The sequence below is a fragment of the Amblyomma americanum genome, chromosome 7 (assembly GCF_052857255.1).
Source record: "Amblyomma americanum isolate KBUSLIRL-KWMA chromosome 7, ASM5285725v1, whole genome shotgun sequence".
Lineage (NCBI taxonomy): Eukaryota > Metazoa > Arthropoda > Arachnida > Ixodida > Ixodidae > Amblyomma > Amblyomma americanum.
In genome coordinates, this window is record NC_135503.1 from 65,546,293 (window position 1) to 65,560,295 (window position 14,003).

Below are 14,003 nucleotides of genomic sequence, written 5' to 3' on the forward strand. Positions count from 1 at the left end.
ACTGAGCCACCGCGGCGGGTGTATCGCGGCAATATTCGCATATCTGTTCCCGTATGAACTTCATACTTATGCCAGCAGAGTCCACGTGAAATCGTGGCTGCCTCAATTGATTTGCGGCCTGCTGGTCTTATGTAGCGCCTTGCTTGCGATGGTTTCCAGTATGTTCGTCTATTTATTTTGCCTTTAATTCCTCAAACAGTTGGCGACTGGTTTAATGGCTAATTTGTAGTGTACACAAGCGGCAAAGGAACTAGGTGCGCTTAAAGCGCCTTACGCATTGCGACTTCCATCAACTGCAGCAACGTCTACATGTTTAGCAATGGACGCCATGGTTACGGCCGTGGAACGCGAAATGTGGCGGTAGGTTGTGCGCAGTGGGTGTTGTGCGTTCGAGTGTCGGAAACGCCTCTTGCAGCGCAGAGTAGCATGCGTGAAGCCGGGCATGGTTTCGTTGCTAGGTCACATGCTATCACACACAGGGCAGCATTTTACCTAACAGTTAGCCCCTTAGTTCCTTGTGAAACGCCTCAAATAAAGTTGGTTTTTGGGGAAAGGAAATGGCGCAATATCTGTCTCGCATATCGGCGGACACCTGAGCTGCGCCGTAAGGGAAGGGATAAAGGAGGGAGTGAAAGAAGAAAGGAAGAATGAGGTCCCGTAGTGGAGGGCTCCGGAATAATTTCGACCACCTGGGGATCTTTAACGTGCACTGACATCGCACAGCACACGGGCGCCTCCACCGAAACATGGTCGCTGCGGTCGGGTTCGATCCCGGGTACTCCGGATCAGTAGCCGAGCGCCTTAACCACTGAGCCACCTTGGCGGGTGCGCCTTCGTGGCTATCCTTCGACTCTCGCTTGCCTCCAACGCCTCCATGGCTCCGCATGTGCGGCACGCACTCCGGGGACTTGACACTGAAGCCGCCTCGCCTCAGCGCGCGCCTCGGGATGTTCCAGCTGCATCCTCTTTGCTGTGGCTTCGCAGAAGCGCACTGCGAGGCTTCGACACCGACGCCTGTTTCCCTCGCGTTCTGCGCTGCATCAGGACCTTGCCGGCCTGGCCGCTCCCTTTTCCAGCCCTGGGCGTGCCGCAGTGCTTCTTCCGCAACCGGGCTTGTTATTGCCATTGTACTCCAGGTGCTGAGCCAGGCACGTTACGCGGAGAAAGGGACGGGCGAGAGAAACAGAGGAGGCTCGCGCTCGTAGGTGCTCACGTCGACCAATGAGCAGCGTCTTCCGCTGCCCTCCTCGCCTCTTCGTGCGTCTTTCCGCCGCAAGCCTTCCCTCGCGCTTTCGTCCTTCCTGCTGACGCCGACGACAAGACCCCGACCTCGATTACTTGAGGAACCAACTGTCGTTGTAGAACTCTCAGACCTCCTCAGGCCAGCGATGTGCCATCCCATAACCAGACATTCTCTCACTCAGTGCGAAAAACCCCCGATTTTGGCCACGTTTTTCTTGGAAAATCAGTTATTTATCTCCTGTATTATTTAATGGTGTTGTCTTTATGAATTCTAGTTCTCAGTCGCAGTTATAATGTAGTGTAAAGTACACGCATTGGCCATGAACAGTCGAGCCTCTTTATAGCGAAATGGTTGATAGCGAGATAATGGATATAACGAAGGAATAGAGTCCATTGTTCGCTCCCATAGTAGTAGCCCATGCATTTTATGTCTCGTTTTTGCGAAGTAAAAGATTCCTACAGTGAGATATAACGAACCTCCAATCAACTGCATTGCCAATTTAGCGCTGAGTATGTTAATTTGTGGCAGTGCTCAAGGCTTCCTTACCGATGGCATGCGGCAAATTGCAATTCCTAATTTGTCCAACCTCCCCGCGGCAGGCGGCACAATGCGAGCGAGGTCTGCTTCTCTGGTCCATGGTCAGTTTAGGTTGCGTTTTCGCAGCGTGGTTAAAACAGTTTGGCAGTGCTCTTGACACGCTTGAGGGTACCAGCGCCCGCTGGTTTCACAGGGTCAAGCGGCGGGAATGGAAAGCGTACAACTATTTCCGCTCACCATAATGCGGCCGTCATCAGTCTTCGGTCGGGTGCACGCATTCTCCAAGACATTAATGCGGATAAGTGTTGGGGGCCCGCGTGTTCGAGAGCCATGTGGCGAAGCCAACCAAACCGGTGCTTGCGACGATATCTTACTTTTTCAAAGCGGCTGATATCTGCTTCAGCACAAAAAAAAAAGCGACGAGACAATTACTGCGCTATTTCATTTCCTCAAAAACCAATTTTCAATGTTCGAATTCCAAGAAAGCTGTGCTAAATGTTGGGGGTAGGTCTCTTTCTAGCCTCTGCGACGTTATTCCTCCAAAACCAGTGTTTTACGCCGCACAGCACACAGACGCCTTTTGCGTTTCGCCTCCATCGAAACACGGCCGCCGCTATCGGGTTCGAACCCGGGTGCTCCGGCTCAGTAGCCGAGCGCACTAACCACTCAGCCCCCGGGGCAGGTGCGCCATGAAGGAAGGAATGAAGAAGGCATGCCAAAGAGAGGAGCGGAAATGAGGCATGTAGTGGAAACAGAGATTGGGAGACAGCCAGGGGATTGCTAATGATTGAGTATTGAACGCTTCCGCATAGCCTATACCTCCGTGGCGAGCACGTGATGCAAAGTCCTTGCGCACCTGCTGCTGGTGCATTACGTCGCCCGTTGCATATTACGTACATCTCCCGTAGTATATTACATCGCCCGTTGTATATTACGTACATGGCCCGTTGTATATTACGTCGCCCTTCTGTATATTACGTACATAGCTCGTTGTACATTACATCGCCTCGCCCACTATGTACTCGTCCGCTGACAGCTCGCTCTCGTCGGCTACACGCCGCCGAATCCACTTTTTCTTTATTTATTCGTTCTCTTTTCTGTACTTCCCCTTTTCCAACTCTCTCTTTTCGTTGTCTGTGGCACGCGCCGGTCGGTGTACGTACGGCGTCTATGCACGGGCGTTTGTTCAGACGGTGGCCCCCTTTGTTCCCACTTCCGATGCGGCTGCCGCGTTCGCGTGCCGCCGCGATCGCAACAACGCGTGCCGCTCTCTTCCGTGCTGCCATTGTTCCCTGTCGGCGCCCCGTGCTCCCTGGCTGCTTTCTCCTTGCCCGTGTCGGGTGTGTAGTTCGTGAGCCGATCACGACTCGAGCCGGCCAGGGCCTGCCTGCAGTGATGATGACGGGGTGAATCTTCCGCACGCGCCGCGCACTCCTGTATAGGTGTTGCGTATAGTGAAGCTTCCATGCATATGTATGTGGCTTCCGCATTCGTGCCTTCGGTAATGGGCTGCGCGTGGCGAGCTTTTGAAATGAGGATTCGCCCGGTGTTGTACTACTGTGGAGCGAGCGTTTTAGATGTATGGTGTTCCAAAATTGCCTAATGGCCATGCCTGTCACGTGCGCGCCCCGGGAAGGGTGGGGAGGGGGCAGTAAATAATCACGCGGGGGAATGTTAAATAACTTTCGACTACATAGAAGCGTTGGAAAAGGTGCGGAGAATGGCCGTCCGTTTTATTTGCAACCGCTATAGACGAACAGTTAGAGTAAAACGGATGGTTGATTTCTTGGACCTTCAGGCCCTCCAATCTAGACGCACAGAATAGAGGCTTAAGTTCTTATACCTCCTGTACAATAATAAGACGCTGATAAACAAGACTCTCTACCTGACCCCTGTATCACTAGCTAATACACGCTTTAACCACGGAAAAATTTTGCAAGAATACCGGGCTTGTACCGATTCATTTAAATATTCCTATTTCCCTAAGACTGCGTCCGACTGGAATAGGCTGCCCCAGAATATTGTTGGTTGTCCGGAAGATGTGGAATCTATTGCCGCGTTGAAAAGTATGGACGTCTAAGTTTTTTCTTTGCCTTTTTTTGTATTTGTGGTATCGTAAATGTGTGTTTCCCACTCCTGCTCGTACTCCAGAAAGGGTCTGCAGTATTCCTAAATAAATAAATAAATTATATATAATGGCTTTCTCATGTTCCGTGAGAATTGTGGGAATTGGTTTCAAGGAATGCAAATTCCGGATTTTTTCCCTTGTTAATTTCTTTTGCTTTATTTCTTTTGCCTTCACGTTATATTATTAAAACTCATGTTTGTGTCTGTATGGCGTCAAATCCCGGCCGTGGTTTCAGCGGCATACGCGCTGAACTCCGTGCTGCTCGACGTCAGTGATATGGAAAGTGACACGATATCAGCGTCTACATGCTTTTTTTTTTTTTTCAGCGCGGAGGTAACATTCCTTGGTAGACAAAGGGAGAAGCAACTCGCCACACTGGCTCAGTGCATGGCTACGGCACGATTCTGCTGATGATCACAGGATTCGCGGATTCGATCGCGGCCGCGGCGACTATTTCAATGAAAACGAGTTGCTGGCAATGCGCTTGTTCGGGTATTTTGGTACACGTTACAGAACCTCGTGTAGTCTGAGCGGTATGCCGGATAACCCGTAGCGTTCGCTTAGCTCGTCAGTCAGAAAGCGTAAAAGCAATTGTTTTCATTTTGCGCGCTGTACCACCGATGAATAATAATAATATAATAATTAGTTTATAGGGAAAGGAAATGGCGCAGTATCTGTCTCGTATATCGTTGGACACCCGAACCGCGCCGTAAGGGAAGAGATAAAAGAGGGAGTGAAAGAAGGAAGGAAGAAAGAGGTGCTGTAGTGGAGGGCTCCGGAGTAATTTCGACCACCTGGGGATCTTTAACGTGCATTGACATCGCACAGCACACGGGCGCCTTAGTGTTTTGCCTCCATAAAAACGCAGTCGCCGCTGTCGGGTTCGAACCCGGGAACTCCGGATCAGTAGCCGAGCGCTCTAACCACTTAGCCACCGCGGCGGGCGAAATTCTTTGTGGGTGTGAAATGTGTTGGAGGGTTGCAATACCAAGCATCAAGCGGTTGCCGCTAGTCACAAAGCACGATGGTGTCTAACTTATCGGGTCTTTTGGCAATGCACGTTGAAGAGGCTGTATATTTTCGCGTCAAAAGCTGGTTAGCGCAGCCGCGTATTAGCAATGTTTTGATTCGTTTTTTTAATATTCACGTACACATGACTGGAAAAATCGCTCAAAACAATCTGTCTGAATTTCGGCTGTTAAAAATGCGAACCACGTTAAGACACCATCACTCCATCGAAATATTTGTGAGCAACATAGGTCGTACGACAATCCGGCACCTTTGAGTATGAAGGAAGATGGCGGTGGTGGTCGCTGTCGGATGTTGTGAATATAGCTTGAGAGTTGCTGCTACGATTTTTCGCGTTTGCTATTGCCGACACACACTGCATAAGAGACGGACGCATATAGCTCGCTGTGCGCTGACAACGTTCCCACCGGATGTGAGCAAACTGCCACTGGTCGCGAGAGGCTGCTCGGGTAGAGCAACCTGGGTCTCACAAGCCCCATCGGTGGCAGCACCTGCCATCGCATAAGCAGTGGCGCATCGCTTAGCCGCTGCACGACTGCGCCAGGAGTGGTATGAGGACTCTCAGGAAGCTGTAAATGTAGATAACCTTGAAAACAGAGGCTCTAACCCCAACCGAATTGAAAACCGAAATGCTAGTGCACCTATTTGGGATTTGACCTAACTACGCAAATCGAGCGTTATTTTTTTTCCCCTCGCAAATAAGTACCACTGGCCTTGGTTAAACCTGCCGACGGTTCCTGCGCCTGTGGTTGAGCGCGTAGTTCGAGCGTGCGCGTGACGCTTTAGCCGTCCCATTTTCATTTGTCCCTCGTTCAAAACATCCGCACCAGAGTACGTCTCGAACGCCAGCGGGCTATAGAAGCGGGCAGCCCTGAACTTGAGGAGAACGTAGAGATAGTCATCTCCTCATTTGCGTGCCAGGGGACCTTTGTGCGCGTCGCGCTGTCCAGTTCACGCGGTCTTTCCGGCCGTGTCTCTCAATTCTCTAAATTCGTATTTACTGCCGTCCTTTCACCCGCCTCTGTGGTTCATCTCGGAGAGGTCTTTTTTTCCGCCTCGCCTATTCTGCCGAGGAAGCTTAGTCGGCGAGCACAGCCCCGTCCGTTCGTGCGAGCGGCAGAGTCGCCCCACTGGACGACCTTGTGTCACGCAAGAGCGCCGGACTGCCGTGAGGCGGGGATACGTAGAGCCGAGTACGACCCCGTGTTTTCGACTGGGCCTTTTTCCCATTGCGATTCCTCGTTTTTTTTTTTTCTTTCGATTCTTTCTTTCTTTGGTCTATACCACCGTTCCTTCTTTTTTCCGCATCACCCCTTTGGTGCGCAGTTACAACGGTGGCCGAGCCCTGATTGGATCCCTGTCCAACGCGCTCGCGCACAACCCACAACCTGCGTGCAGCATTCCGACCGTGTCCGAGCTCGGCGGCGTCATTACGTGATTGGCCGGGCAGCGGCAGCAGCTCTGTAGCGGCACTCCCGTGTAGTGGCTGTAGCTCGGTGCAGCAGTGGCGGTGTGTCATTCCGCTGCTCTGTACGGTGCGTTAATGCGAGGCTTTGCCGACTGCGCGCTTCGGACGCCGTGACATCTGCTGACGCTTCCACAGGATGTCTGCTGCGCAGGCTGGTATGCATACGCGCAACGGCAGCAGCAGCTGCGGCGGCGCGGCACTCCTCGACACGTGCTCTCCTCGCTGGCGGGGAGCGGGTCTTTATTGAGAGCAGCGGCCGGCGACGGGCAGGTCTTCCGTGAGTAATCCGTCGCGTTTGCCTACGCCTTGCGGTCGCCCCGAAGACGCCCTGGTTCGCATCGCTTTTTTTATCTCCTCGTGTCAGAACTTGGAAGATCTCGAGCCCTTCATTTTGTTTTTGTGCGACTTTTTCTGTCATGAACGGCGCTGGTAGTTGACGCTTCAGCACCGAGACCTATAATCCGCATTTCTGTTTTGGTCTCTTTTTTTTTGTCTTGCGCGCGTATATACGCACAGAAACGACGTTGCGATCATTGAACGCGAGGCTCAGGTGTTACTAAAGGCGCTTTCTCTTCCTGCATGTGACTCTCTTGAGAGCGGAAGTTCTGAGGCGCGGGGCCACCCGGTCACGACTGACGTCATTTCTGTGGCTGGTGACGTCACGGCGCATTTCGGCGTTCTTTCTAGGTGCCGGGAAGGAAGCGGGAGAGAGAATAAGGGTGCATCGGTCGGTTCGCGTTGCCAGCAGTATACGCCTGCACCTGTGAACGGGAATTCATATGCTGCGCTGTGTCCTATTTTCATTGGGCCCTACGGGCCTGCAGTGCATGCATCGACAACGGCAAATTAAAAAAATAGACATAATAGTGACGTTTCTGCCCCTTCTGCTGTTGTCATTTTGTTCGTGTGGTGGCGAGATTTCGTTCTTTTGGCGCATTTTCTTTTGAGTAGCTTTTAAGCTATTACACTTCGTTAGCAGCAGGCCGGCAGCGACAATGCCGATGCCATACACTGCAGAACGTTGTTTTGAATAATAATAATAATAATAATAATAATAATAATAATAATAATAATTGGTTTTCGGGGAAAGGAAATGGCGCAGTATCGGTCTCACATCTCGGCGGACACCTGAACCGCGCCGTAAGGGAAGTGATAAAGGAGGGAGTGAAAGAAGAAAGGAACATAGAGGTGCCGTAGTGGAGGTCTGCGGCAAAATTTCGACCACCTGGGTATCTTTATCGTGCACTGGCATCACACAGCACGCGGGCACCTTTGCGTTTCGCCTCCATCGAAACGCTGCTGTCTTTCTCATTTGCGTCCTCTATACTGCTGTCAAGACATCAACGAAAAAACAAAATAGGATTTGTGTATTAGTGCATCGCAATGGCAAGCACATTTTTGGCCTTTGGCGCTACAGATGTTGACAGCTGAATGGTGGGACGCGTTCTTTTAGGTGTCACTGATTTGGCCTGAACCAGAGGTTGTCACCCGTGTGCCAAAATACGGGAGCGCAGATTTCAAGGAGTGCGATCGATTGTGCATTTATTCATCGCACTTCTTTTCGGTCTTTCTTCACACAGCGCTAGCGGGCACAACTGCGTGCGTCGGTCGAGACCGCTCATGCTAATTCGGCGAGCTGCACTCTCTAGCGGTATTCTTGCGCTGGTAAATACGACCTCAGTATGGAGGTTTTTTACTCCTTTTTTCCCAGATATCAAGGAAAGTTCCACGTTGTTCGTGTGACAGCGCCAGGTTCAACCCGCCGCGGTGGCTCAGTGGTTAGGGCGCTCGACTACTGATCCGGAGTTCCCGGGTTCGAACCCGACCGCGGCGGCTGCGCTTTTATGGAGGAAAAACGCTAAGGCGCCCGTGTGCTGTGCGATGTCAGTGCATGCACGTTAAAGATCACCAGGTGGTGGAAATTATGCCGGAGCCCTCCACTACGGCACCTATTTTCAAAAATTATATAAAGCGCACTTAGGACAACAGACAAGGGAGACCAAACAACACAAGCGCTTTGAAAATGAACAACCAACTAGCTCAGATGTCAATTCTGCTTCGGCACCTATTTCTCTCTTCTTTCACTCCCTCCTTCATACCTTCCCTTACGGCGCGGTTCAGGTGTCCAACGATATATGAGACAGATACTGCGCCATTTCCTTTCCCTCCCAAAAACCAATTATTATTATTAGTGCCAGGTTCACAGTTTTCTCTCGTTGCGGATGCTCGCATCTTTCTCAGGAGTCAAAGAAGAAAGAGGTGCCGTAGTGGAGGGCTGCGGAATAATTTCGACCACCTGGGGATCTTTAACGTGCACTGACATCGCACAGCACACGGGCGCCTTAGCGTTTTTCCTCCATAAAAACGCAGCTGCCGCGGTCGGGTTCGAGCCCGGGAACTCCGGATCGGTTAAGGCGCTCGACTACTGATCCGGAGTTCCAGGGTTCGAACCCGACCGCGGCGGCTGCATTTTTATGGAGGGAAAACGCTAAGGCGCCCGTGTGCTGTGCGATGTCAGTGCACGTTAGATATCCTCAGGTGGTCCAAATTATTCCGGAGCCCTCCAGTACGGGACCTCTTCCTTTCTTCTTTCACTCCCTCCTATATCCCTTCCCTTACGGCGCGGTTCAGGTGTCTAACGATACATGAGACAGATACTGCGCCATTTCCTTTCCCTAACAAACCAATTATTATTACTATTACTTCCGTACAGAGCTGTGAGCCTGACGCCGCTGCTCTGGCTGTTACAGCAGCGATGCATTGTATCAGAGCGCCTTCAGTTATTGGTTTCTGTTTAATGGAGCGAAGGCCGTGAAAAGCAAAATCGATTGCAGCTTGCTTACGTCGTTGGAGCGGCAGCGATGTGCACGCTGTCCCAGGATCTACTTCGCTCTCCCCCAGAAAGGGTTGGAATTTGCGCGATAAAACTGTCCCTGTGGCCCCAGCGGTCGATCTTCGCGAGGCGCGCAATTGGGCGCCCGCGTCTGTGTAACGTGAATTTGTTTGCGCTTGCACGGAGCCGCTTCGTGGAGCTTCGGAAGCGAATCGATCGTTAAAGGGCACCGCGGTAAAAGGGAGAGTAATCACGCCGCTTCGCAATTTTTGTTGTTGTTGTCTTTAGCCATGTTTTGTTGACGCGTGCGTAGAAGTGAATGTGCGCGTTCGTGCTTCGCACGCTTTTACAGTGGGGAATGTTTGTTTAAGCGGGAATAAACAGGAGGGGAAAAGGCTACATTGACGCTTACGTAATGCGATAAGTTTGAGCATCAGCGGATTGAGAGGTAATGCTATGTAACAGAGTGATGTGGGTTGTGTGTCTTTGATGGACCCCGATCATGTGTAAGGTTGTTCAGTTGGTCATAGCGCATGAGGCACTGATGTGACCTGTTCGCGACTTGATCGCGCCACAGGGGCAGTTTTATCGCGAGGCATGCCGCCGTTGATAACTGGTCATGTGCGCTTACTGTGTTATGACGTCGTTTGGCGGGTCGTGCTAATTTAATGTGCAGCTTACGCTTTATAGTCAGCCTAAGTCAGCATAGTCCTGCGGCCGCTGGCGCACGATGCACGGGTCTATTCGTTGTCTATGAGTTGTCTTCGGCTACTTTTTTTTTATTTTACCGTGTTTAGGCTAGAGTTTACCGTCTAATGTGTACCGCTGACCTGTATAATTGACAGGTCAAGCTTTCCGTTAAACGAGCGTGTTCAACTTGTCTGCCGGTTTCTGGAATAAACTAGGGTGAGCTGTAGTTCAGATCTCTCCGTCACGTTTTGCCGGCTATGAGGTACCGGTAAAGCGTGTTTTCTTTTTCTTTCGCGCGTGTTTATACCTTCTCTCGTTCTTGGTTTTTTAACTTGCACAGTTTCCTCTGATTTTCCAACGCTTCACGGGCTCTGTTTTGGCCGCTGCTAAATTGCGCCCGGGGACACCGATCTGTCGTTCCATCCGGGCATTTTTGCTTTTCATTAGCTTCCTCAGCTCTATTCCTTTCCTACTCATTCCAGTTATCGTTCTTCAGTGAAACGAGATATGCAATACTTTTTTGATAATAATAATTGGTCTTTTTGTGGAAAGGAAATCGCGCAGTATATCTGACTCATATCGTTGGACACCTGAACCGCGCCGTCAGGGGAGGGATAAAGGAGGGAGTGAAAGAAGAAAGGAAGAAAGAGGCGCCGCAGTGGTGGGCTCAGGAATAATTTCCACCACCTGGTGATCTTTAACGTGCACTGATATTATAATAATAATTGGTTTCTGAGGAAAGCATATGGCGCAGTATGTCTCTCACATCTCGGCGGACACCTGAACCGCGCCAAAAGGGAAGGGATAAAGGAGGTACTGAGAGAAGAAACGAAGAAAGAGGTGCATTTTGCGTTTCGCCTCCATTCAAACGCGGCCGCCGCGGCTGGGTTCGAACCCGGGAACTCCGGCTCAGTAGCGGAGTGCCGTAACCGCTGAGCCACCGCGGCGGGTCTCATAACTTTTCCATTTTCCTGTTCCTGAGAAAAACAGAAGTACGTCAGAACAACTGGTCGCAAATCAACGACGTTGCTCTCCCGGTCTTGCCAATGCTAATTGAAAACCACGGTCGCGCATGTTGTGGGCAAAAACGGCGAAATGCGAGCAGCCACGTTGACGGCGCAGCCAGCAAGAAAGCAACGACACCCAGCCTGCACCGCGGGAGGAGTGCTCGGCGTTTCAGCGCTCCCGCGTAGTGATCAGGGAGCGGCGGCGACAGGCCTGCTCGACTACTACTGCAGATGCAAGGCAGCGGAGCAACGGAGGAATGGAGCGAGCAGCGAAAGAAGGCGCAGCCTCTTCCATCCGACCCGCTCTCATGTGTTGGTGTTACTGTCTGGGGGAGCCGCTCTGTGCGCGCCGAGATTGCGGTGTGTGAAGGCAGCAAGGGTATTGGAGACGCATAGAGGGGTTGGGGGAGGGGGCGTAATGAAAAGGGGCAGAATGCGCGTCGTAGTCGTCGCGACTGTCAGCGGCGCGCGAGTCTGTTTCTCTGCACGGGTAACGGTTCGCGCTCACCCATCGCCCCTGCCGTGTCTTTCCACTCTCCTCCCCCTCCTTCCCCGTCTGCTTGGCTCCCCCGCGGAGTCTTGGATGTCCTCTCGTTTTCCAGACCCGCATCGACTTGGTCTTTCTTTGTTTGTGTGTGTGTGTGCGGGGGGGGGGGATGAAAAACGCTTCTCTGTTTTTGTCTCGTCGTCTCTGACGTCGCTTTCGCAACGATCCCTATGGTGTGAGCGGCAAGAGCTGTGATCCTTTCTATTCGCGCGCTAAATGCTTGCCGAATTCGTCTGGCTTCCACGCCGTGCCCCCCTTTGCGTCCTTTTATTTTTCGTTCGTATTTATCGCTTGACGCTCACGCTGAAAGCTACGTCGGTTCCCCGTAACGATGTATGGCGCAGTACCACGAGCGAGTGTGGAGGGTTGCGCATTTCTTGTTTGTGTGTGTGCGTGTGTTTGTGCGCGCGCCCGCCCGCCCGCGTGCGTGCGTGCGTATGTGTGTGTGTGTGCGTGCGTGCGTGCATGTTTGCCCTGTTCTGCGGCGCTCATGCAGCGTACCAGTTGCGATCCGTTGGTTTCCCCGCAAATGAAAAGGAAACAGTCGACATCCGAATTCCTGAAAACTCGCACAGTTGACACGGTTAGTGAATTCGGGCTTTTTTCTTCTTTTTGCCCTAAATGTAGTTCTTTCCTTTTTTTTTTTTACCGAAGCGAAAAACAGAAAAGAGACGAAATTGGGAACATAAAACAGTGCAGCGAAACAAGCTCATCTGGAACAGCAGGGAAATGCGCAGTACTGCGCAGCGTACCGTATTTACTCGATTTTAACTAGTTCGTTTCTTTCACTGAAAACAACCCCAAGACGGCTTGAGCGCGTTGCCATCGCATTAGTCGCTCTAGGAGCGCAGCTCCGACGCCATTGCCGACACGAAATGGTTAAGCCTTTTGGAGTGCGGAGTTTGCATTTTGTGAGTGACCTGGGGTCCACCTGTTCACTGCCGCGCTTCTCGTTTTATCTTGGCGCCGTTCATCGCCATTGTAGTGGACATCCTTGGTGCTGTTCCAAGACGGAAAATGTCTCGGGCTTCACCGAAATCTTGACGCTACAACGACACAGCGGACACATACTTGTTTTGTAGGAATACAGACAGAATGCTCCAAGAGCGGTGAGGATTCGCTTGAAAGCAGGAATGAACGTCATTTCAACCCTTCTGTTCATGCTTCCTTTTTGTTTGCTTTCGCGAGGTCCAAAATGAAAAGAGTGTAAAAGGCAGGGAAGGGAGGGGGGGGGGGGGGCTGTACTTGGCGCGCGTACGTAGGAGCTGCTCGCCGAGTTGTTTAGTCCCGCAGCTGGCTGATAAGGTAACCGTGTTTTTCTCCCATAGCGGTGCCGGGAGCTGACGTACAGTTCCTGAAAATCGCTCGTATCTGTTGCCCCCTTTTTTCTCCATAATTTATATTTTTTTCCTGTATTGAATTAACGGTCTTCATGACGCAAAGATAATTTTCGGACGCATGGGAAGACAGCTCGTTCAGTTGCAACTTGCCTTCCTTTCTGTTTCGTTGTCCTTTGAACGAAGGGCAGCGGGACAGCAACAAAGTGTAAAAGTCAGATTCGACCCATAATCAGCTGTTTCCAGCACTGCTTGCGAGTCTTGCTCCTTCGTTTTTTCCTGTTGTCGCTCTAGCAAGCATTCGCATTGAAGCGACCTTGCTGAATTAGCGACCTTGCTGAATTGGCGACCTTGCTGAATTGGCGGCCCTGCTGAATTGGCGGCCTTGCTGAATTGGCGACCTTGCTGAATTAAGGACCTTGCTGAACTGTAGAGACGTACCTTACTGAACTGTATAGCGACCTTACTGAAACCCACTCGGTTCCTTTGCTTTTCCTTGTATGGGCACATAATGAAATTGTCATTGTCCATCAACCTCTCCCACTGTGGTCCATTTTTGGAAAATTTTGGCGCCGCTCATTTCGTGTCGTTTGTGAATCATTGTCATAGACATTGGGACAGCTGATCAACTGGCTGGTCTCGGGCAGCAAGTCAGACGCGTGCGTGTCGGAACCGTGAGTGGAAAATCATGGGGTGTGCTATGCACGGGCAGGAATGTCGGTGCAAACTTAAATTTAAGCTACGGGTGCTTTAGGCGAGGCCTCACAGCTGGCTGCGAAGCAAGCAAGTGGCTGTCTGGGAGCCGTCGAGTGCCTCGTCTCTGCAGCATCGCGCTGTGTATGCGCGGATTCCACGGTGTAGTCGCCCTATCCGGCTGCGTGCACCCATCGCCCTCACCCTTATGTATTTCGGCCGTGTAACTTTTTGCCGTGAATGTTGATGTCATCAGAGGAATTATTGTCATTGCATCGGAGACTTCATGCAGCTGTGTACAAACTTTCGTCCGGAGGCTGAGTATATCGAGTAAAAAAAAAAGTCTGTACGTCAAGTCGTCACGTCCTGCATCAATATGGATGAGGACAAACTCATAGATGCCTGTGTGGTGAGATTGTTGTGAACGGTACTATACCTACATTGTTCGCTTACGGCAGATATGACTACTAGCCCAGTTTACTGTTCCGTGG

General features: G+C 51.4%; 1 protein-coding gene across 3 annotated transcripts in view; it reads left to right on the plus strand.

The window, feature by feature from the left end:
- LOC144099261 (beta-1,4-N-acetylgalactosaminyltransferase bre-4-like) overlaps window positions 1-14,003 on the plus strand; it is a 160,655-nt gene that overhangs the window by 57,551 nt on the left and 89,101 nt on the right. The window contains exon 1 of one of the 3 annotated variants that reach the window (XM_077632430.1): window positions 6,541-6,682. The exons of the other annotated variants lie outside the window; for them this stretch is intronic. The gene's annotated coding sequence lies outside the window, so the exon portion shown is untranslated. Of the gene's footprint in view, window positions 1-6,540; window positions 6,683-14,003 lie in introns of those variants that run through there. 3 annotated transcript variants of the gene reach the window in all.